At 32.9% G+C, this 20,568-nt stretch overlaps 1 protein-coding gene across 1 annotated transcript in view; it reads right to left on the bottom strand.

Moving 5' to 3' along the window:
* The window catches only part of ADAMTS16 (ADAM metallopeptidase with thrombospondin type 1 motif 16), a 242,995-nt gene that overhangs the window by 92,375 nt on the left and 130,052 nt on the right, over nucleotides 1-20,568 (bottom strand). The gene's annotated exons all lie outside the window — the stretch shown is intronic.

Here is a 20,568-nt window from a genome sequence, read left to right as displayed (position 1 = left end):
TAGTCCTTTAAAAATCTCACTTTCTTGGACATAGCTCAAGGAATTCTATGGTAAGAAGTTTGGAGGAATACATTCAAGGTCTTAGGCTTGGTCAGTGCAAAGGCATAGGGATGGGAGATGGGGAATTGTGTATGATAAAGAAAAGGTAAAAACTGAGAATGAACTCAGGTTTCTCCATCACATGTCTGGTGACCAGACTATTATGAAAAGCTGTTTTTCATAATTAAGTGACATGGTTTTATCCCTAACATTTCCAGAACCAATGATAACAATCATAATATCTTTAACACTTCATAATACTTGAGACATTTATAGTTGTGTTATTTCATTTAGAGAGTCCTTAGACTCTCCAAAATATATGGTAATTGAAAAAGATATTTTTGACTCCTCTAGTACTGAAGCCTTTCTTTCTAGGCTATGAAAGACCTCAAGCTTTTTCCCAGAAATCCATTCTGTTCTGGGATTAACCCTTATTAACCTTACAGAGAGCTCTGCCAACTCTTGACTGTAGATCTCCAAACTAGTCAAGGTTCATTATACAGATCAATAACTCCCCATCCTTACTAAACCCAGAGGCCTCAGAAGGCATGCTATATCATTTACAAAAACATGGACAGAACTCTGAAGAATTCTTCAGAAGATGTTGGATGAATTGTGGGGTCAAATCAGGCTCTGAGAGGCAGAATTATTCACAATTTCTCTAGCCAAATTGAATGTGTATGTAATAATGGATTTGAAAAGGGATTTAGATATTTCTTTCCCTGGCCAATGGTCAAGTTCATCAATAAGGTTACTGGATCAGAAAAATTCCTCCAAATACAAATTTAGATAGCAGTCTGTCCAAAGGCATTTTGCTTGTCCAGGGTCTATTTTAAGGTCAGATTCAGGGAGCATTCCCTGTTACACTCAATTTAATTCCACACGTTATGTTCTCTTTCTATATTGAACTGAACACATTTGGATGATTTAAGGACAATTTACCTGGGCCTTGGCATGTTTTTAAAGTACTTTTTTCTATCCCACATTCCTCATTTAGCTTTTGCTCTAAAGGCAAAATAATAAAGTATCCTCAGAGACATTGAAATCATTCTATAGAAAACTGGCAGATGGTCTCAGTAAGATTCACATTAGTAGGTAGATCAGAAAAAGAAACTAAAGGAAACTTGAAGCATAAAGTAAAAAGACAAACAGATAACACCAGAAATGAAGGAGACAGAAGAATGATGATTAGTGAATTTACAGGAGATCTAGTATGCTGTGGTGTTTCTGAAGCCAAGGAAGAAGAGAATATCCAGAAGAAAGAATATGTCAATGGTATAACTGAGAAGTTGAGCTTGTTGAATTTGTTGATGAAGAGATCACTGATAATTTGAAAGAGGTTAAGTAGAATGGTGGGAAAACCAGATTGGAAAGGGAAGAAGAGAGGGACAATGCAAGTCATAAGAAACTGGAGGCATTGAGAAGAAAAAACTTTTTCAAAATGTTTGGAAGTTGAGTGAAAGAGAGATGGGACACTGGGTGAGGTAGAAAATATTAAGGGAAGTCTCCTTTTTAATTTTTAGATTAGGAGGACATGGGCATATTTGCCAGCAAATATGAAAAGTACCATTGGAGATGGAGAAGTAATGTATATTTGAAATATAGAATGATGGCTAGACCAAGACTCCCCTGGAGAAAACAGGGTCAAAGATGGAAAGTGAGAGACTAACTTTAGTGAAAAGCAGGTTTACTTCTGTTCCTGGAGGAAATGACATCTAGATAAGCTGAGAAGTTTTGGAGAATGAAGGCAACATTCTGTCAGATGGTCTTAATCTCTGCAAAGTAGGAGGCAAAGTCAGCTGATATTAAGTACTGACTGTGAAAGGTTTAATACATTTGTGGTGGGGAATAAGATAACTATGATTCTCAAAGTTGAAGCAATTACTATTTTAAAATTCTATCTATAAACTAGGCCATAGTTGTTTCCAAAAGAATTTATCATTCTTTTAAAGAATACCAAGTCATGTAAGTAAATCTTTCCTTGGAAATAGAGACTAGTACATATATAACATATAGTCTCATGAGATGATGTGTATAATTTCTCTTCCATTTTATGTGCAAAGACATTTCAATAGAGAAGCACTTTATACCAGAGAATAGCAGAGAGTCCTTAATATGGAATAATAAGCACAATTAGAGAAAGTTGAAGTAGAGTATATTACTTGGAGTCACTTTCCAATGTAAGACCTTCCAGGGTTTTATCTGAATGGCAACTTCTGTCAATGAAGACTATTTAGAATCATAGCTTTAAGTGTGCCATAGTTGTAAAGGTAATAATGGCAATTTGCTATTTATGAAGAACCAGTGTAGGAATGCACCAAAGAAGGAAACTCAATCTTCAAGTAACTTGACTTAATTATTGGCTTTTGTGTGGAACAGATGACTTCATGGCTTTTAACTGACTATAAATAACAAGAAGGAGAGAATGAACTATCATTTTCCCCTTAGTATTATCCAGTTATTAAAACATTAAGGGTTTAAAGATATTTTCAACCCAGGGCAGTAGGAAATGAAGAATGATTTAGTGTTATTGAGCCAATCATTGCCTGCTACCCAAGCATGACCATGGCAACATAAGCAGCACAGTGCATGCACTCTTCTTTTCTGGAATGTGGGCTCTTGAGCCAGTTACTATCTTTCAGGGAGGAAATTCTGCAGTTCTACATATTCACTATCCCCTTGGAAACTATGGGATCCCTTTTGATGTTTTTACTTTTCAGGAGGCTCAGAGGAACTGCATACAAGAACAAGAGTGAGGCTTTTGTTTTACTTTAGACACCTGGGGAGGCTACTCCTCCCCTCCATATAGAATCCTTTCTTGTCTCCCTCCTTTTCCCCTTTTACTTTCATGTTCATTCCCCTTCTCTTTCCTTTTTTCCTACAGATAACTACAATTCTATTTGAGATGACATTGTAACTCTAAAGTATCAGAGAATCATGAATATTAAATAAAAGAGTATAATACCAGAGTACTACAATGGAGACTGAAATTATAATACTTGTTTTGAATACTGAATTCTCATCATATATAGACCTTAGCACTTTAATTTACAGCTAATGGCATTACTTAATCCAACTGGTGACAGTCAAGATTCATTTGGGAGGTTCCTAGCCTTTGTATGTTGTATAAGAGAACTGTTGTGATTACATCTTGTAATGCTCCAGCTCCTTCCTGCTAGGTACATCCTTAATACTTAATTAGTAACTAATCTTCCTCATAACAGAACACATCAGGAAAATTTTCAAGTACAATGAAGAAATAATGTTTTATGGATAATTGAATGTTGAAAAATGACTAGATGTCAACTTCAAAGTAAATTTCCAGAAGAATGACACAGCATTCTTTTGATAGATTGTAACCTTTTTGAGACCTTAATCAGTTGTCTGAAGACATAAAAATCATGTTTTACAAATTTGAAGATGGCAATGTACTGAGAGGAGAAGCTAAAAAAAGTCAAAATTAAGATGCAAATTACAGTGGTATATTGGAATAATAGACTATATGTCCTGCCTTTGGTAAAAAGAATAACAAAGACAAAAACAAAAAAAAACCTTCAACATATTGGGGAATATATAAATATGCTTCATGTTAGGATTAAAAATAATAAAGGCTGATATAAATATAGAAATTAGTATTTTAATTAAAGCCATGCTGATAGATAAAGTCATTAGACCACGGGCTTGTAAGAATTCAAAATTGCCGCTTCAGCCATAATTACCTCCTCTCTCATCCTGCGCCCAGTAGCTAAAGAGGAAGTTCAAAGTCCCTACAGGAGTCTATATCCCTTCTCTTACATCATCCTACTTCCTGTCTACCATGAGGAATCATGGGAAATGTAGTTTCAAAGTCTCCCACATGTCCATAGGAAAAAAAAAATATATATATATATATACTTTTAGATGGCATTTCCCAAATTTCACTTTTACATTCAGTAGCAGTTCATGTGAAAAAGATGTGGAAGGTTCAGAATGATCAGAATTTTATTATGAGTGAGTATTGGATGTGGCTGCTAGAAAAGTCATCTAATCCTAGGTTGCATAATAGATGCAATGTTTAGACCATAGGAGGAAATAGTTCCATTAGTCTTTATACTGACCACTCCACATGGAACATTCTGAGAAGGTCATTAGGAAGTTAATTTGGGACTGTGAGGCTGGTAAATGGTCTGGAAACCATCTCATACAAAGAAGAATGAGTGGTAATAGGATTGTTGAGAAGAGTTACCGTAAAAGATATATATATATATATATATATATATATATATATATATATATATATATATAAAGGGGCTATAACAGATGAAAAAGAGGGTAGGTGTTCTGTATAGCTCTGAAAGAAAAAAAAACAGGACCAATGAATGAGAGTGTACAAGTAAACAAATTTCCATTCAACATAAGGAAAATCTTTTTTCTAACAATGAAAGCTATTAAAAAATGAAATGGAATTCTTTAAGAAGTCCAAAGCTTTCTAACACTGGAAATATTTTAGTAAAGACTAAAAGACCTACTGATAGTTGACACCAGCATAGGGTGGGAGATTGATGAAATGACCATAAAAGTTCTTTATACTTCTTTGATTCCATTTTAGGAGAAATAAAATAGCATAATGCGAAATAATTCAATAGCAAAAAATAATGATTTTAAGATATGATCAAATGAAAAATATTTGTGAAACAAAGTACTGTATAAATAATAATTATTATGTAGGATCTTATAAACAATAATTTCTATAATAATTAAAGATTTTCAAAGTACTTATCTACATTGTCCCATTTGATTTCCACAACAGCCCTGTTAGGTATATTTTAGAATTATCATTTTTACAAAAGAAGACACTGAGTGAAGCTAAGAGTAGCTCCCTACTTGCTGCCACACAGCTAATTATGCCAATAAGGCAGAATTTGAACTGAGTTCTTTTTTCTTAACCCTTACATTCTGTCTTAGTATCATTTATCAATACTGTGAATTGGTTCCAAGGCAGAAGAGCTACAAGGGCTAGGCAATGTGGGTAAGTGACTTTCCCAGGGTCCCACAGCTAGGAAGTGTCTGAGGCTTCCCATATCTAGGCCTGGCTCTCAATCCATTGATCCATCTACGTCCACCCCAGCTCAGCATCCCCTGAGTTCTTTTTTATGCCAACTTCAGGAACTCTGGCACACTCTCCATGCTATCTGTGACATAAAGTGGTTAAAAATAATTGTATGTTTGGATACAGAAGCAATTTCACAACATTCACTCTATAAAAATCTCCTTTAGCTTAAATGAGATAACCAAAGAAATATCTTTCAAATGAAAGAAAAGGGCTGATTAATAAGGAGCAAGGATACTAAAGATGTTCCTGCCCTTCCACTCCCCAAACCTTAGGGAAAAGTTTTGCCTAATCATGATAGCCAAGTCCAAAATCCTGAGATAATACTGCACAAACAAAAATATTTCAATTTGAAAATTAGATAAATTGTAGCTTAAGAAAGAAGGTTCTGGTGTTCTGGTCAGCTTTAAGATTTAAGTAGAAATTAGACAACTTTTTAATTTAAAGGACAATCATTATACTAAAGCATAATGCAACCGACTGAGGAATTTTAAAAACAAAATTGAAACTCTGGATTTTAATAAGTATTTCTGCTTGGAAGAGAAGCACAGCCACACAAGAGATTAGCGATTTGAGATACTCAATGAATGAACTGAACCCTTTAAGCAAATCCTTTTCTAAACATACAGACACATGCATATATACACATATACACATATGAAATAGTAATTGCCCTAAGAGAAAAAAAATGAATCTGGCAACAGTAAAGCAGTTATCTTACCATGTTAAGAATGTTTTCACTTGAAAACAAGAACCTCACTCCTCCCTTCTGACATATATGCTTAATTAAATAATCTGGCAGACAGGAATGCATCTGACTATCATGAAGCAAAGATGACAGGGAATAGATGACAGACAATAGATCTAACTTATACACTGGATTTCATGAGACTACAGATGGCCTACTGGGAGCTGAAAACTAAGTGGGATGAATGAGCTAATGGTTTAGATGTTTGGAAAAAACCAGGATAAACTCATCATTTTTGATATCTGGTGGATCAATCCTTTATTTTAAAAAAACAAGTGATTGCTATAGTTTGTTTTTATATCATTTTAACTTCCAGATATATAATTTTCACCTTCACCTTCCTCTCTAGCCTAAGCATAATCCCTCGTAACAGAGAATAAAAAATATAGAAAGGCAGAGGAAGGGGTGAGGTGGGAGTGGTAGTGGGCAAGGAAGAGAGGAGAAGAATTCAACCAAACTATCACATCAATCAAATCTGAAAGTATACAATTTTCTATACTATCAATAGGTTTCCTTCTTTGCAGGGGTGATACAATGTTCCCTCTCTATTTTGGGGTTACACTTGATCTATATAATACAGTACAATGTTTCCCTTGTTATTTGTTCGGTTAACCTTACTGCAAGTATTGTGTAAAGTGTTTTATTGGCTCTGCTTTCTTCACTTTATATTGGTTAATAAGAGCCGTTCCATGTTTTTCTGCATGCTTCACATTCACTGTTTCTGACAAAGCAGTAGTATTACATGACATTCATGAATCACAATTTATTTACACACTTCTGGATTGAAGGGAATTTACTTTGCTCCTAGTTCTTTGCTATTACAAAAAGTGTTGCTATAACATATTTCTTTGCTTTATTTGGTTTCCTTTGCCTAGTAATGAAATCTCTGGGTCAATGGCTATCCAAAATAACTGTAGCAGTTTGGGGGATTACTTTAATTATGTTGAACAACAACTAATTTAAATGAATGAATTTAACTTATAACACTCTTTCTAATTTTTAAATCAACTCAATTACAATGTATGAGTATAATCTAGGGTCCTTAGTGTGAGAGAGGACTAAACCCATTTAGATACATGAGGAAAGAATTGGAAGGATAGGACAAAAACTGAGAAATTTAAGTAGAAGGTGCAAAAGGGAAGGTTGATCAGCTTATCTATTTCAGTAGTTCTTGCCAAATATTCTGTGGAGATATGACCACACCAACAGAAGAGAATATTCATTTTTTGAGTAATGCCAGGATGAACAATTCAAGGATGCCCTGAGGTCTTCTACTTGGAGATCAAAGGTGAAAGGGGAAGGATGGGCTAGAAATGTAAAGCATGCTGCTGACTTATAATTGATTCCACTAAACCAGTCACCTCCTCCCTATTGATTTTACTTAAAATTGTTTTCTATGCATGACAAAGGTAAACTAGTCATTTGATTAAAGGTATCTAGGGAAATTGATGCAAAAAATTTGAGTATCAACTAAATAAATATGGACCAACTAGATCTAAAATCAAAGGCCTAATGAAATATTTAAGAGAAAAATATTGAAAATCAGGTTATCATATTTAAATAAAATGATGGCAATACTTTCTCTTCAAATCAGGAATCCAGAAAAATATTTGTAGAAATCATTTATAATTATATATCAATTGACCAGAGCTACCAGGGGTTAAATATTATAAGTATAGGCTACAGTTAGATTTCCTTTACAAAAATTAAAGTTTGTTTTTCTCACTTCAGAAAGCAAGGGATGGGGAAAGGAATGGGTATACACAATATTTTACTGACTGAAGGTTAGTTTTATTGATCGATTTCTACACTTGTATATTTCTAGCATACATATTCTAGAATTTGAATATATTATTTTTGAGTCACAAAGAATTAAATACTTTGCCTTAATTAGTTTTTGGAATTTGACCAAATTTGTTTGGGAGTAGAATGAATTGAAGTCTTTTGTAAACTTAATAGTAACTTCAGACATGAGTTATACTATATTTTTATTACCAATTGTCATCAAATCACTAAAATCACATAGTTTTGTACTCGAGAAACAATAAATCCTAATAATCCTCATAATTAAAAAAATCACTTATGACATGACAAGGTCCATGAGGAATCAAAAGTCTTAAAGAAAATGACCATAAATGGTAAGCAGGAAGGGACCGATATAATTTTAAATCCTGATAGCTAAAATAAGTACTTCAAATGCTGATCAAGGGTAATAGTTCAAATCAGAATTGAGAAAAACCAGCGTTCATATTTAGGTCACAAGATAGAACCTTTTACTCTTATTTGCAATCACCTCCTCTTTTGCCTATATTAAATTTAGAGTTTTAAAATCTTTCCATTTAAAATTTAAAGTATTGAAATTCATTGCACCATATCACTCTGTTATCAAAGGAAGAAAGTAAGTTTAGGAAAAAATTAGTTCCCCTGGTCAATTATATATCTTTTATCCATTCCATTCATCCCTGTCCCTTGACTATGATTTTTTTTTTCTTTCAGTTTTACCTTTCTATTCCTGGTATCTAGTACAGTGCTTTGTACACAGCAGGTGTTTTAATAAATGTTTTCTGATTCGCTGGTTGATAAGAGAATAATCTGATTGTATCACATAACATAACATTTTATAGTTCATCTACTTAGCAAAATTTTGTCTTATTGTTGCATTAAAATAGGAACAGTCAACCCATCTGACTTTATGTAGCCCTTGAAAAAAGTGACTGAATAATAAACTACTGTAAGTTAAGCTTCTTCTAATACTATCATCAAAAAACCAACCAAATAAAAAAAATCAAACAAAAAAACCACACAACTTACTTCCTGGGTTCATCAGAAACTCTAGGAATACAATAATTATTGGTGGACATTATAGTATTTAGTGTGCTAATACTGATAATTCAGGAAAATACAAAAAAAAATTTTGTATTCTTTAAATCTATATACCCTTCTAAAAAGTCCTCTCATCTTTATCCTTTACCAACCTAATCTTTTATAAGTTAAGAAAAAGTTTACCCATTTAAATATATGTATTATTTCCTCTTTTACTGGATCTAATGAGATTTAGGTACAAATATTATCAGCTCTCCATTCTGTCCTTCCTTTCACTGTTACATTTATTTTTTATGCTTCTTTTATATGAAATAATTATTCCATTTTACCCTCTTCTCATTCAATTTTATTTTATTCCTTATCTCATTCCATTATATTCAATTTGACCTTGAAACTTCTATCTATATAATCTTTCGAACTACTCAATAAATGATATCATTCTTTGAATATGATATCACTCTTAAGGATTACATATACTATTTTCCCATATGAGAAGTAAAGAGTTTGATCTTATTAAATCCTTTACAATTGATGTTTCATATTTATCTTTTTTCCCCCTTCATTCTTATAAATTAAATTTTCCATTTGGTTCTGATCTTTTCTTCAAGGATATTTGAAATTTTTTTTATTTTTTGATTGAGCTTTTTATTCCTTGCATAATAATACTTGGCTTTGCTGGATGGGTCATACTTGGTAATAAACCCAGCTCATTTGTTCTTTGAAATACTGTATTCCATGTGCTATGCTGTTTTAGTATAAAAGTTGCTAAATCTTGTGTTATACTAATTGTGGTTCCACATAATTTAAATTATTTATTTTTAGTTGCTTGTAGTATTTTCCTCTTAACCTAGGAATTACAAACTTAATTATAATGTTCCTGTGACTTTTCCTGTTGGCATATCCTACAGATGGTAATCAATGTATTCTTTCATGTTCTACTTTTCTTCTAGTTCCAAAACTTCAGGCAATTTTTCCATAGCAATTTCCTGAAATATAGTGTCTAAACTTTTTTTAAAAATAATTTTCAAGTAGTCCAATAATTTATATATAGTCTCTGCTCAATCTGTTTTCCGTGTCAGATGCTTTTGTAATATAATATTTAATATTCTCTTCTATCCATTTTAAAATTTAGTTTTACTATTTCTTGTTGCCTTAAGAAGTTATCGTCCTCTCCTTGCCCAATTCTTTTTATAAACATTATAAACATTTATAAAGCCTTACCTTTCATCTTAGAATCTACATGGTATATTGATTCCAAGACAGAAGAGAAGTAAGGGCTAGGCAATGGAGGTTAAGTGAATCACTCAGGGTCACACAGCTAGGAAATGTCTGAGTCCAGATCTGAACCCAGTACCTCATGTTTCTAGGTCTGGCTCTCAATCCACTGAGCCACCTAGTCACCTAGTCATTTTTAATGAATTATTTTCTTTATTAGTTTTTGGATCTCTTTACCCAATTTGTTAGCCTTTCATATTTTTTTTTGTAATTTTTTGCATTTCTTATATATTTTTCCTAATTTCTTGAACTTTCTCATTTGGTTTTAAAAGTTTTTTTAAAAGTTATCTTCCAAGAACATTTTTTGGGCTTGTGTCTATTTCATATTTTTCTTGGAAGTTTGATAAATGGGTGTTTTAATTTTATTGTCTTCTGAATTTGAAACCTGATCTTTCTTTCTAAAGTGGCTATCTATGGTTGGGTTCTTTCTTTAAGAGGTCATGGAGATAAGATAAGAGGGGGAATATTAAATGAAGACAAGGGGATAAGGGAGTGCAAAATAGAGGACATTCCCATTAAGAAATGTAAAATAAATGTAGCCAAGATTAGGAGAAGAGTAGAAAATTGGAAAAAAAATTAATAGACAGTTTCTTGGATAGAGAAAATATATAGAGAAGTTTATCAAATTTATAAGAATATGACCTATTTCCAACTGATAAGAGGTCAAAAGATATGAATTTTGGATGAAGACATTGAATCTACATATAAAACTATCTGAAAAAACCCCTCTAGATCATTATAGATTAGAGAAATACAAATAAAAACATTGAGATATCTCACACCTATCAGATTGGTTCAAGCGATAAAAGGGAAAAATGACAAATTTTGGAGGGGATGTTGAAAAATGAGGATACTCTTACACTGCTGGTGGAACTGTGAACCAATTAAATCATTTTGGGGAGCAATCTGAAATTATGCCCAAAGAGTTATAAAACTATGAATGTATTTTGACCCAGCAATATCACTATAAGGTTTATCTTCTGAGGCAATCAGGGAAAAAGGGAAAGAATAAATATATATTCTAAAATATTTATAGTAGCTTTCTTTGTGGTGGCAAAGAACTGAAAATGAAGGAGCTACTCATCAAACGGAGAATAGGTAAACACGTTTTGGTATATGAGTATGATGGAATACTACTATGTCATAAGAAATGTGAATGTTAATAAAAAAAAAACTGGAAAGACCTACATAAATTTATGAACAGTATATGAGCAGAACCAAGAGAGCATTATATTTAGCAACAGAAGTACAATTTGAAGAATATATTGTGTATATTCACCTTAAGAGAAAGAACTGATAACTAGAAATGACATTGTTTATATATCTATATGCATATGCTATCTACATACATATGTGTGTGTATACACAGACCTGTATCTTTTTGTCAAATGATGTCTTCTCTAATGGGGAGAGAGCAGGAAGGCAGTTACCTGGTTATTTTAATATAACAAAAAACAAATAAATTTAAGATGAAAAAATTAATAGTATTCTCTATGACTTCTAAACATTTAACATATTATAGGGAATGATTTGAATAAAAACTTTAATTAAATAAATAGTCTTGATAGTCTGTGGGGATTATTATATGTAGGGCTTTTTTGTCCTCCTCCTTGTCAGGGTTGTTTTACTTCCGTTTATTTTTTTTTCTATGTAATGGTTGTTTTTAATAAGTTGCATTGCCCGTGTAATAGTCAGTATCTTTATTTTTTCTTATATCGCATCTTGCTTATATCTTATTTGATAAGGATTGGTTATTTGAATAGGATTGGTTGGAATGTCTGTAATTTGACACTGGCTTCTCACCATTAATCTGCATTCTACTTTGATGTTTAGTTTGACTTCTGCTCTAATCTCTACATGATTAGTGAGCTGATTCTGAAATGACTCTGGATCTAGCCTGCTATTCTTTATATGTGTTAAGAGACAGTTTTCCAGAAGTGTTTATCATGTCCTTGACTTTGTGACTCTCTTTCTGAGGAGCATTCATAACTCATAGGCATATAACTTCTGAATAATCAACAAGCTCTGGCTTCATCGCAACTCATTTTTTTTCTATATATATTTTGCTATCCTCCATCATGTTAACTTTTGCAATGGAAGCCATCAACTTTTAAAGGTATTTTCCTACTGATATGGTTTTGAGATTTTTAAGGTGTTCAAACAACAAAACCAACAAACCCATGTGCCCATTTCTTCAACGCAATTTTTTCCCTTCAGTGATGTATACAGCCATAAATCATAAATTATCACATTAGTACAATCTTGGAAGAATTGAAATTATAAGTCACCTTTAAAAAAACAACAGAAAAATCCATGAGGGGTCTATTAGGGCAGCAACTTACTAACTATGATTAAACCATAAGATAGGGATAAAAGACATAACTAATGACATATGTGACCAAAAGAGGCCTTAAGCTGATTCTTTATCAAGGATAAAAGAAAGCTAATGGATGGTCCAAATGATACAATAGTTTTTTCCATGATGTTGCAGAACACAAGGAAAATTTCCAATATTGTGAGAGAAATCTCTAAAGATAAGGGCAAGAATTACATGGAATGCAGGGTTTGTGATATATATTGGTGGAGGGTTTTATCCATATCTCTGTAGTCATGGATCCATCAAAATATAAGTTAGTAGAAAGAAGTAATGCTTTATGTATTTTTTCCATTTGATTCATCACATAATGCTCTAAAAAGCATAAAGGACTATGTAAATGCATGCTTTTCTTATTATGCTTTCTCTATAGAATTGACCAAATAATGACCTAATGTTGGGACCGATATCGACCTCCCTCCCAACTTTTGCAACATTTCTTTGAGTTATTATTTATAATTCTTCATGAACAACTAAATAATGGTAGCATGGAGAGTATACTAGTATCTGAAGTGTTAGATCTTCAAGGCTAGAATCTGCCACTTTGACCTGTGTGACCTTGACCAAGACAATTAGCTCATTCATCTGTGAAATGAGTGGGAGCAGAGAGGTCTTGATCACCTTTAAGATCCTCTTAACTCTAAATTTATGGTTTTGAGGGAAAGGAGAAAAAAGATAAAAGGAGATGGAAGGAGAAGAGTTTGAGGGAATTACAGAAAGGGATATAGAAATATATTTAGAATTTCATTTTTCTTTTATATGTTTGTTGGTGTTCAATTATGTCCCATTCTTCATGACTCCATTTGGGATTTTCTTGGCAAAGGTACTGGAGTATGCCATTTCCTTCTCTAGCTCATGATACAAGTAAAGAAACCGAGACTGACAAGGTTAAGTGACTTGTCCAGGGCCATGCATTTAGTGTCTGAGGTCAGATCTGAATTCACAAAGATTAGACTTCCTAACTTTAGGCCTGGCACTCTCACCACTACACCACATAATTCTGTCCTAGATTTCATCCCGAAACTACAAACCATGCACTTTGCATTTGTCCTACAAGTTCTTGTATGTTCTGATATTGGAATTTAGTTTGTCTTCTAATTTAACTTCATTACAAAATTCCTAAGGTTTTACTTCAGTTGTCTCGATTTGCTTGTTCTACTACTCATTAGACAACAATATTTTCTATTCCCCAGCAAGTTTTTAATGCCCGAGTTACAGTTCTGGCTAGCACCCAAACTCTAAAGGTATTGTTCTTTTAGTGTCTAACAGGACAAAAAATTTTTTTTAATATTTATGGTATGATTTTTTTCAGGCTATGCTCAATCTTTCATTTTTTTCTGGATTCTTCTTTTCATGTTATCTGTCTAGTATATATCACTGCCATAAATTCACAAACTTATTTTCAATATCTTCTGTTCCAATCCATTAGAATTTGACTTTTTGACATGTATGTTACTTTCCTTTTTGTACATTAATATTAATAAAATATTATTAAGTTGTATGGTTACAAAATATGGAAAATACAAAAATAATTTGAAGCTGACTCATTTATATAAATGACCATTCATTGTGGAATTTTCATGTATTTTATTATTACAGTTTAAAATATGCAAATATTCTCCTCACCACTATTCATTCAGAAGGTAACCGAGAAAATGAAGAAGTGATTTATTCTTACAAAGATTTAATATGATATTTTTTTAACTTTGTTGAGGTGAAACTGTTAATAAAAACTGTAATGAAGGATTTTTGTCCTCACATTCTCTTCCTAGGCTCTCACAAACTATATGACATAAACCTCTAAAAGTAAAAGTGAGTATATTTTCTCTTTGTACCCAAACTCCACATACATATATCATTCTTTTGAACACATATGCAAATCATTAGTAAAGGGTGGAGAAGGGCTAAATCTTATTTTTGTATGACTCTCATATATTTAATATTTTCTAATGTATACTACATATTTTGCATATATCTTTTCTACTGGACCCTAAATTACTTGAGGGCAAGCAAAATTTTTTATTTATCTTTATTTATTTTACAACCTCATTGCTACCATAATTATTTACATATTTTAAGTGTTGAATGCATATTAAGTTTGTTGTGCCACAGAATTTACACTCTGTTTAAAGAACTATTAAAGAAAGACATCTGTTTTATTTCTTCTTAAGTAGATCTTGATGTCCTGACTTCATTTTTTCTTCTTCTTCAAAGAGTTTAATATCTCAATCTCAATCTAAAACCTGTCCTCATCCTTACTATATATTCACATTGGTACCCTGGGAGCTCAGCACATCAACCTCTCTCTCATCCTAAACTTCCATTCCATTTCGGTCACCCATAAGGATATCTGTGTTTTTAACATTATCACTAATTGATATCTTCCTGCCTCTATGATACTGATCTCTGAAAATCTACTTTAGTTACTATATCTTTTCCTAATAATTTTTCTGTCTCATTCCTCCTAACTTCATTCTTTGTCCCTACTGGGATCTCTAGTCTTTCTACTTTCTCCTTAACAATAACCATAGTCTTGACTTCACAATCTTGATTCTATTTTTAAGACCAATTTAACTGAACACTATATTTATTTTCCTTTACCCACTGTCTTCTTAATTACACATTACTAAATCTCAAAGTTGGAATGACCCTTCCATCTATCTCCTGTGCTCTTCATTCTTGACACTGAATGCCCCCAGAAGAATTCAAACAACCATGCTAGTTCTGTGTGGATATTAAAATTACTATTCACTAACTAAATATTATATTTTATAAAGATTTATTAATAATAAACTAATATAAAAAACCTAGAAGGAAAAGGTGCTAAACTCGTCCAGCCTGTTCCCAAGAGCAAAAGAGAAAGGGGGAGGAGTTACAGCTAAATATAAAACAATAATGTGACCATGCAAACATGGAGGCTCAGGAGAAATTAAAGGGAATTTTGGGAAAACTAAGGGACTTATGGGGATGAAGTCCAAGGTTCAAAATCTTCATTTATACATCTGTAAAGTACAAATTTATGTTAACTAAATTCAACTTTAGAATTGGTTAAGTGGAATAGTAGATATAATACTGGGCTTGAAGTCAGGAAGCCCTAAGTGTAAATCCTGCCTAGTTGTATGACTGTGGGCATGTCAATTAACCACTTTTACCCTTAGTTTCCCCATCTGTAAAAATAAGGATAATAATATAACTTATCTTAGTGATTTTTGAGGATTAAGTGGGATAAAATACTGTGTTATGCAATCCTTAAAGCATTATATAAATTATAGTTGTTACTGTTATTATTATTATTAATTATCAACTGTGCTTTCACTGACATAAAACAAACTTTTTATTCTTCCTTATTACTCTATTACAATTTTCTCAGTGGCTAATTTTGTCTTCTTCACTGCAGCCTAAGCTACCAGTGTCCCATCTCTTGCAGGAGAGGGTTTCCTCTCCTTTTTAACTGAGAAAAACAATGTTATCTACAATGAACTCTCCACATCTCAAAACCTCTCAGCCCTGTACAATATTATGTTTTCATTTAGTACAATTGTAAAGAAATGGGTAAGCCCCTTTCCTTATTCAAATCTTTAATTGTGCCCTTAATCCTGTTGCCTCTAAGAGCTCCAATAAGAATTTTCAACATTCAACCATTCTCTGTCTAACCTCGTCTTTATCCTTTTCAAACTCTCTTTACTTATTGGTTCCTTTGATGCAGCTTAATAACTATGCCCAGGGCTCCTTCATCTTTAAACAAACAACAAATACACTGACAAAAAAAAACAAAACAAAAACTTCCTTGGCTTATATGTATTCTGTATTAAGCTAATGTCCTAGATCTCTCTACTCTCTTATAGAAAGACTCCTAGAAAAAAGTAATCTACATTCATTACTCCTACATCTTCACATTCTATTTATGTTTTAATCTTTTCCATTCTGGCTCCATTTCTTACCAACTGAACTAAGCTACTATTTCCAAGGCTACCAATGACTTCTTGATAGTCTTTTCTGTTGTTATCTTACTTGACTTTTAATACTTTTTAACTCTGAAACCATTCTCTTTTCATGGATAATGTTATCCACCCTGCCTTTTTTTTGTAATTCTTCTTAAGTTCTCTTGTCTATCTCACTATTCCCGTTTAGTCTCCTTTGATGGTTTATTATAAATCTCCTGCCCCAAAAGAATGTGTCACTCATATTCCTTCCTTGGTTCTCCCGTCCTGTCTTGTACTCTTCTCTCTCCTCCTCTCTCCTCCTCCTTCTTCCTTCTTCTTTCTTCCTTATTCTCTGTTGTCTTCTTTTCTATCATTCCCTTGATTATATAATCAATTCCCCTGCATCCAATTGTTATTCTTATGGAGAGGACTTTAACTGTGTATCTCTAGTCCAAACTTCTCTCCAGAGTGCTAGTTCTTTTTGGATGTCCCACTGGTGACTCAAATTGAATTTGTCCAAAATTTAACTCATGAACTTTCCTTCTCAATCTGCCTCTCCCATAAATTTTCCTATCACTCCTGTCACCTGAAACCCATAATTTCTGTCATCTTTACTTTTCCCTTGGAAGGTCTTCCTCTCAAATATTGCCATTCCTTTCTTTTGTAACATGTCATAAGGTTCACTCATATAATTAAGATACATAAAGCTACTTCCATCATTCAGTTTTTCATCCTCTCTCACATAGATTAATGATAGCTTCCTAATTGGTCTTTGTAATTTTTCTTTTCCACAATCCACCCTCCAAATATCCACTAAAATGTTCTTCCTATGGTATAGATGTGACCATGTCACTCCTTTGCTCCAACAAAAACAATTGAATGGCTCCTTATTGCCCCTAGGATAAAATACATATTCATTAATCCCATATTAAAAGCCCTTTAGAATCTAATTCTAACCTATCAATATATTTCATGTAATTTTTCTTCATGCATTCTATAATTCAAGCTATCAGTTTTTGCCCTATCATAGCATTTCATTTTCTGTTTCCTTGTTTTGGGGCTGGTTGTCTAGTTTGGAATTCACTTCATCCCCACTCCTGCATTTAATAATTCTTAATTCCTTGAAGGAGCAGCTCTGGTGCCACCTCTTCTGCAAAACCTTTTCTAACTTTCCCAGTTTTTTATGATAGAAGTTTTTGAGAGGTGTCTGGTAAAATTTTAATGTGAGCATTTATATCTCAGAAATGAGCAACCATTAAAATTTGATTTATTGTTTTTTTGATTACTTAGACAATAAAATATTAATAACTCAGATTAAACTTAAATATTTGTTTCTATACTTTTCCCCCCTGGTGATTATTTGTTAAATATTTACCATCATTTTCCTGGATTACTTTATGAACCTTCCTTAAGTTGAGCAAGAGTGAAGTAAAAGGCAAAGACATCACCACACTAAAAGCCTATTGATTGCAGGGTTTTAATAGTAATAATAACCAGCATTTATGTAGTGATTTAAAGTTTGCAAATTGATTTATATTCATTATTTCACTGGAGCCTCACAATATCATGTTTTTATCCATTCTTGAGTTTAAGGACTATTTTGTTTTTCTCTTTGCATACTCATTGCCTGGCATAGCACGACACACTAGGTACTTAATAAATGCTTGTTGAAATGGAAAACTAATGCTATGGATAGAAATAAAACTACATTAGTGATTTGTAATGAAAGAAATTGTCCTTAATTTGGGGATAAAATATGTATTATGTTGAATTATTCTCTTTTTTTAGGTAATAGGAACATTTGGCTTTACCTGTTTGTATTGTCTTGTTTTTCTCATAGTTCTTAGAGTGAGAAAATAGTCAGGAGATTAGGCAGGAATGTAAATGGAATACCCAAATGTCCCAGCAGTAATCAGGAAGCCTCCTGGTTTACTAAGAGTAAGTCTGGGATTGTGGAACAGGCAAATGAGCTCAATACAAAACACTCAGATGGACACAATTCTGAATCAATAGGGAAAACTCTGGACTAGAAAGATACCATTTTCCTTTGGGAGCCATAATGGAGTAAACTACATATGGAGTATTGGCTCTCAGCCAATAAGTAAATGATGATGGTCATGCTTTCAGTCAGGGAAATTTCTGAGAGCTAAGACAGACTAACAAGTGGAGGACTGTCCTATTAGGCTATGCAAAATTATTTTATCAATATTTCTAATTGCTTTTCACTATAAAATATTCTAATAACTTGGCCCATATAATATTTCAAATTTATGTACCTTTATCTTTCAAAAATATTGTGCTTAAAAATCAGGATGACTTAGGAAAGAAGGAAAATGGGTGAGATTCAAGTGATAAGTCACTGTGGGAGAGGCAAAGGGAGAAAAGAAAGGCAATTAGGGTTCAGGTATAGCAGCTCTCTGAACACAAAGAGCCATAGAGGGTTTCAGTGTTGAAAGTTGGGATTTTCAGATCAATAGGGTTTAGAAAGTAGTGAAAATTAAAGACATAGTGGACCTAATAAGATCTCCCCTGGATCATTTATGAGGAAGATGGAGCACTATGGAGAACTGACTACACATTATCAAATCTCAAAACCAAGAGCCAGATGCTTCACAACTGAAAACTCATGAGGGTTAAATTGACCACCATTTTAGTCCATTTAACCTATACAATGGAATTTCAATATCGAAGTACCTACAATAAATGATACAATATAAGCTCATGGCAAAGATAATATTAATGAAGCAGTCATATATTAATGATATTATGGTAAAAGAGGGTCAGAGGTGCAATGTTTTTTAGGTGAAATCCCTACCCCACCCCACCCAAAATTCCATAGCAGCCACAGAATAAATATTAGCCCAGCCAAAATAGGAACTGAGATAAACATTAAGAAAAGAATGGTACTAATGAACAACTACAATGTGTCGTAGTCATCTTAGTAGGTATACATACTACTCCTATACTTGGCAACTACATGAAACAAATGGATGTCCTGACTGGTGTCTATGTCTATCTTAGTCAGGTTTGTTAAACAACTCTGACTACCAATATCCAGAGACCTACTGTTCAGCATACACAGAAAAGGATATGTCCTCAGCTATCTCTTTCCCTCTTTTCTCCTTCTCTTCCTTCCCCTTTCCTCAGGCAGCTGCTTAAGGAGTTGAGTGAAGTAGAAGCAGCTGCTTATCAACCTTAGAGTTGAACTAAGATATACCTCAGGGCTGGTAACAGAAACCAAAAAATTACCAGTTTTAATTAAGTATTTTAGCATTACTCTAACATTTCTTCCCTGACTTATACATCCTAAATCATCTCTATATTATAAAGTCCAATCAGTTCTCAGATACCAAAATTAAACAATAGCTGAGAAAGTTTTAGCTTAGGGTATAGAGAGGATATGTATAACTAAATGTAGATCTATTTCCAAAAGGCAATTACATGATTATAAGTATTATTTATTTCTTTTTATTATTAATTGAACTTCCATTTTCTCCCCTTCCATTCATCAAAAAGATTGTACATAATAATTAAAGTGGCTTACATGGAACAAGTACAAATTGAAATACTTAAATGATGTGTTTTTCATTAAATTTTATGAGAACAAAATCCTAGGCATTCTGCCACTTTCACTAATTAGACTTAGGTGAAATTGATAACATAACTTGAGTCCAACATTCAGCAAAAGATTCATATTCTATTATTTTAGATTTGGAAGATAATATACATTCTATAATTTGTGAAATTCATGGATGTGAACTTTGGACAAAATAAGTATATAGGTCCTTCCCAACCTTAATGAAATGATTTTCTACAATTGCAAACAGTAAAGAAGTCTGTCCCCAATTTTTTTGTTTGTATCCTAAGCCTGCTAGTTGGATGAACTTATCTTTCAGAAGTATTTCTTTAGGAAACTTTCCTTGAGGAGCACAAAGTATTTTTAAAAAACCTTCAACTAATTCAACATCATAACAAGGTTGTCCATAAGCAAGAAAGATAACTGATGGACATAGGTACTATGAATCTATCTTTTTGGGATAATTACACTTTATACATGCTTCTGATAATCTGGTCAATATCTTATTCCTCATACATCTATCTATCTAATTTTGCTTTCTTTTTTTCTTTCCTTCTTTCTCTCTTTATTTCCTCTCTCTTTCTCTCTCTCCCTTCCTTCCTTCCTTCTTTCCATCTTTCTTTCTTTCCTTCTTTCCTTTTTTTCCTTCTTTCCTTTTCTTTCCTTCTTTCCTTTTCTTTCCTTCCTTCCTTCCTTCCTTCCTTCCTTCCTTCCTTCCTT

Source organism: Gracilinanus agilis, chromosome 1 (genome assembly GCF_016433145.1).
Source record: "Gracilinanus agilis isolate LMUSP501 chromosome 1, AgileGrace, whole genome shotgun sequence".
Lineage (NCBI taxonomy): Eukaryota > Metazoa > Chordata > Mammalia > Didelphimorphia > Didelphidae > Gracilinanus > Gracilinanus agilis.
The sequence above is the reverse complement of the archived record's forward strand: the minus strand, read 5'-3'. Positions and strand labels throughout refer to the sequence as shown.